Source organism: Cannabis sativa, chromosome 9 (assembly GCF_029168945.1).
Source record: "Cannabis sativa cultivar Pink pepper isolate KNU-18-1 chromosome 9, ASM2916894v1, whole genome shotgun sequence".
Classification (NCBI taxonomy): Eukaryota; Viridiplantae; Streptophyta; class Magnoliopsida; order Rosales; family Cannabaceae; genus Cannabis; species Cannabis sativa.
This window is the reverse complement of record NC_083609.1, coordinates 14,294,158-14,300,157: the sequence shown is the minus strand read 5'-3', so window position 1 is coordinate 14,300,157 and position 6,000 is coordinate 14,294,158.

The following is a 6,000-nucleotide window of genomic DNA, read 5'->3' as shown; positions in this document are numbered from 1 at the left end:
AGTGGATTTTCAAGAAGAAAATAAATGTTGAAGGGAAGGTAGAGACCTCTTAAGATGGGCTTGTAGCCAAAGGCTACACACAACGAGAATGCGTTGATTATGACGAAACCTTCTCTCATGTGGCAATGCTTAAATACATTTGCATTCTTCTTTCCATAGCTTCCACTTATAATTATTAGATATGGTAAATGAACATCAATACCGCTTTTCTAAATGGCAATCTTAATGAAATTATTTATATGGAATAACGAGAAGGGTATGTGTTACTAAGAGAAGATCAAAAGGTGTGCAAGTTGCTTAAATCTATTTATGGATTGAAGCAAGCCTCTAGATCTTGGAATATCACCTATAATAAGACCATTAAAGAGTATGACTTCAAAAAAATAAGGACAAAGTCTTTGTTTACAAATACATTAAAGGTAATGTAGTGGTATTCCTAGCTCTCTATGTTGATGACATTCTACTTATTAGAAATAATGTAGAAAGGTTATCAGATGTAAAGAAGTGGTTGGTTGATAAATTCCAAATCAAAGATTTGGAAAAAGCAAGCTATGTTCTCGGGATCAAAATTTATAGAGATAGAAAACTGAGAATATTAGGACTTTCTCAAGCAACTTATATCAATAAGGTGCTCGAAAGATTCTAATTGGAGAATTCCAAGAAAGGATAGTTACCGTCCAGACATAGAATTACTCTATGTAAGGATCAATGTCCAAAGACTCCTCAAGAGGAAGAGGACATGAGAAAATACCCTTATGCATCAGTAGTTGAGAGCTTGATGTATGAAATGTTATGTACAAGACCTGACATATGCTATGTTGTAGGGATTGTTAGTTGTTCTCAATCTAATCCATGTTTGGAATAATGGATAGTTGTAAAGCACATTCTCAAGTATCTTCGAAGAATGAGAGATCTCATGCTTGTATATTCTGGTGGAGAGTTAAATCCTACTGGATATACTGATTCTAATTTTTAATCAGACAAAGACAGTCAAAAGTTGACATTTGGATGAGTATTTACTCTTTGTGGAGGAGCTGTAGTATGGAGAAGCATCAAGCAAACCAGCATTGCAGATTCAATTTTAGAAGTAAAATATATAACAGCTTGCGAAGTAGCTAAGGAAACAATTTGGTTGAAGAAATTCTACACTGATCTGGAAGTAGTTCTAGAATTAGAAAAACTACTAGTTCTCTACTGTGACAATAGTGGATTAGTGACCAACTCCAAGGAACCAAGGAGCCACACGAGATGCAAGAACATTGAGAGGAAGTACTATCTAATAAGAAATACAGTAGAGAGAGGTGATGTGACGGTCTTGAAGATTGCGTCGGAACATAACCTGGTAAATCAATTCACAAAGACGCTACCAGCAAAATCTTTTATGGATCATGTAACTAATAAATGATTAAGGGAGATGCCCAATTTCTTTTAGGGCAAGTGGGAGATTGTTAGGGTTTATGCCCTGAAAAGCCTATAAAGACATTTTTGATTATTAATAAAGAGTTAAATATTTTGATATATGCATGAATGTAAAATTATTAATATTTATTATTGAATAATTTATATAAATATCAGAAAATTTCTTATTTATATATGAAGTTGACTTGTAGTTGTACAGAGAACTAAGATCACTTAGCTATAAATAAAGTAGTCAGTAACATATTAAAGTTATAGAATCTTTAATTAATGGTTGCTAGTACGGTTCACTAATGCCCGTTCTTGGGTGCAAGTAATCTTAGTTTAGATTACTTATGTACTATGACATCTAAGTGAAGGTGTTGTATATAATAAAGATTATATATGATAAGGATCGATATGAATAAATTTGTCTTTATCAAACATGTCGTTTACTATAAAGACCTAATTAATATCATAACGATGATCAATGGTAGATTGGCCTAAATCTTGAGTAATCATGAACTTTTGTTCATGTTATTAGTTTGTTTGATTCACTCGTTAAAGTTTCTCAGAGAAATTGATTCTTACAACTTCTGTTTTGGGAATCTAATAATGTGGATGGTTGGGAACATGATCTACAATTATAGAATCCTAACTTTCCTAACGGGTCGAATGTTGGTTCCCTTTATGTGTTAATTCTAGTATTGGAAAGTTGTTTGCAAATTCAGATGAGATTTGAATTATACTTTTATTAGTGAATTAATGATACTAAAGAATAAAGAAGTAATTAAAAAGGTAGAATAGTAATTTGACCAAAACTTATTACGAACCAACACATGAAAGGCTAATAACTAGAATTAATTATATCAATGGACACTGCAGTAAAACTTAGTAAATATAATTCTATAATTACTAAGAGTTCAACTCCATATTTATAGTGGAGTAATCATGTAATTAATGAACAAAGATTGTTTGGTTGATGAGACTCAATAAATAATTTAGTTTATTTGAGCTTAAAATTATAGGTCCATGGTCACCAAATTGTCACCTTGAAACACAATCAAGGGAATGGATAAAGAGTTGTATAATATTGTTTGAAAAAATCTGTTTTGAATTGGCGAAATAGTAATTATTTATTTTTTGTAATAAATAAATAATTTTTCAAATTAATTAAATAGGAAAAAGACAAAAGTTGTTAAGACAAAATTTTTCAAGACAAAAGTTGTCACAACAAAAGACACCATTTTTATTTTAATTCAGACAAAGTAGGTATCTGCCATATAGTAGGGTGTCCTTATAGGTTTTATCTTTTTGGATTAATTAATTAATTAATTAATTAATTCAATCAGATAAATGTTTGATTTTACAAAGTGGTTAATGTTATAAAATAATATAAAATAATATAAAGTGGATGAGAAGAAAGAAGAAGAAGATGAAGAGAGAAAGAGAAAGTGAATGAGAATTTCTGAGTTGTTTATTCCAATGGGGTGAACCTCTATTTATACAAATACAAGAGTGAGATATTAAGAAACTAAGAAAAAGGGAAACTAAGAAAAAGAGGAATGTTGATTACAATTAATGGCAATAAATAAAAGATTTGGACATCCACATAATTATTAATATTTATAACACTCCCCCTTGGATGTCCATAATAACTGTCTTATTAAAAATCTTGTTGAAAACTTGATCAAAGGAAAAAGAGTATAGTGTAAACTAACTCCCCCTCATTTAGGCATTTGTGGAGATCTTCTAATCGACGAATTTCGATCTTGTCTGCTGTCTTCTCAAATGTTGATGTTGGTAATAACTTTGTGAATAAGTTTGTAAGATTGACACTCGATTGAATATGTTGAACACCAATATGCATTTTCTTGAAGCGTATAAAGAAGAATTTGGTGAAATGTGTTCTAACTCTATCTCCTTCAATGTACCCTCCTTTTAGTTGAGCGATGCAACCAATTTTATCTTCATAGAGAACTGTTTCTGTTGATACTTCTTTATAGAGTGAAATCCATATGTTTCCCGAATATGCTATGTCAATGATCTCACTCCCACACATTCTCTACTTGCTTCATAAAATGCAAGTATGTTAACATGATTTATAGCTGCCTCTTTAAAAACCTTCTCAGAAAAACTCAGTGGGACAAAATCTGAGCTAGGGAAAAAGAGTACAATGTATATTTCATATTCATAATTATTTGCAAGTTGCCTCGTTAAAAACTTTGCCAGGAAAACCCATTGGGACAAAACCTGAACTAAGGGAAAAAGAGTGCAACATGAATATGTCTCCCCCTCATGCACATATGATCCATAATTCTTTTGGTGATAATATATCTCATAAGATTATTGTTATCACTTTTAAAATATCACCATATATATCTTTGATCATATATTTTCTATAACTCTTTCAGAGTATGTATGGACTTCTAAATTATAGATGAGGGGTTCGTGGAACATTAGTCTTTATCCAACTAATTGTATCATTCATGTGTGTACACAACTTTGTTCATACTAAAATTTAAAATTTCAAGTAGATATGAACATAACACATTAATGGTACTATAAATTTTCATTTGTGACAATGATGGTACTCCAAGACCACGTATTTGTTCCATCTTGTTGTATGATCTTAATTTCCATATCAAATGATCATATATCTATAATTCTTGATACATATGAAGTACTTCAGGACTTCAATACTAATGAACAAACTTTATACATTAATATTTCTCGAAATACAAAAGAAATAAAAGTTTGTTCTTCAATTAATCAAAAACTCTTCAAGAGTCTATCACAACGTATAATTTACGAATTTATATTGCATAGACAACCATACGTATTTTTCAAACAATAATTTACTTACATGTCTTTATTTCATACAAAGATCTTTGTCATATAGTGCGCGACTTTGAATTTATATCACTTAAGACATGTATTAAATTCTTTTAGAATTTTTAGATAAGGCTTATTTCAAATTCTCACTATATTAGGAGCTCCAAATAAATAACCTTTTGTTGCAACATTTATGTGACGCTTATAAATCCTCATAAAATATATTCCAGGCTATAATCAAATCATGATTATATTTTCTCAATATTTAAGCCTTACTTCAATCAATCTTATGTCTATGCAAACTTTGTACAACAATTCATTATGTACAAATACATATATGCAAATTTCTCATTAGAAATATTTATTTGCACACCCTACAGGTCTTACTTCACTTTATGCGAGTAAACTTGCCTGGACTGCGTCATAATATTTTGGCCAAAAATCAAAATGTATGTCGATAATTCTCGACAAATCTAATACCATGATCCTTGCTATCTCATGTTAGTTTATTGCATATGCAAACATTCAACATCTATTGTCGACAAAAATTTCATTATATGATAATTTCCTCCCATATTGACATAACTTATAGAGATCTCTTTAAATTACATATTTTTCAAATATGTTTATCATTTATAGGTACCTATATAGAATCACTTCAGGGATTCAATTATGATCAAATGTGTTATGTCTAACTTCTCTTGGGAGTCTCTTCGAGTACCGTTTTCATCACGGTTATCATTTTAATACTTTATAACATTAAGGTATCTCCATGAGTACCTCTAGATTTAACAACTTCAGGGCAAATCAAATGAACATTTATTAATAATTTCTACATTGTTCATTTACGCTTCAGGCGTTTTCAACTCATTCTATCTAAACTTTGAATAATATTGATTTGCAGTTGGTATATATCATTTTGAACTATATTGTTCTTATATACTTTGTGCAAGGATCATTTTTCAAAAATTATCATCGATCCCAACTGCTTCTCTCCCCCTGATCGAGAGAATTTTTAAAAATTGTGATATCTAATAATATTAATATACCGTAGGGATTTCGGATATCACAATGAATCAATATTTATTTAAACTCATATATACTATATGACATTGAACTTCGTGTTCAATAAACTTCGCTCAAGTTCAATCCTTATGAACTTAATTCATTTCTAAGAATGAGTCATACGTGTATAATTAGAAATACATAAATTTACATATTTTGTAAATGCATGATTATATAATCTTATCACATCGATAAGAAACTATGCAATAAAAATCTAATAATGGCTCAAGACTGTTAAAGAAATATAATTTAAATATTTTCTATGTGCAAATATATGCACATTCTTCTTTTGAGCCTTATAAATTAACAATGAGAAGAATCTTCTGGTTCTTCAACAAAATTTAGTCAAATTCTTTGACAATTTATTGCATATGATTGATCATGTCAAAAAATTCAATTCATGAACTTCAGGTTCACTATAATTTGTATTTCAATGAAACTTTCAAAAGGTAATGTAAATTCATTACAACATAATCATTACAAGTTTCATTTTTATATACACGAATAATATAATTATATTATTCTCCAAAACATATACACTCTTCAGGAGTCACTATTATGTTTATCAAACTTTATATTTCTTCAGGAATCACTATCATCAATTCAATGATGTGTATAATTAAAAAAATACATGACAACTTCATCATGTTATTGTAATTGTCAAATAGATATAACCGTAATATATCATTCATTTTTCCTGGTATC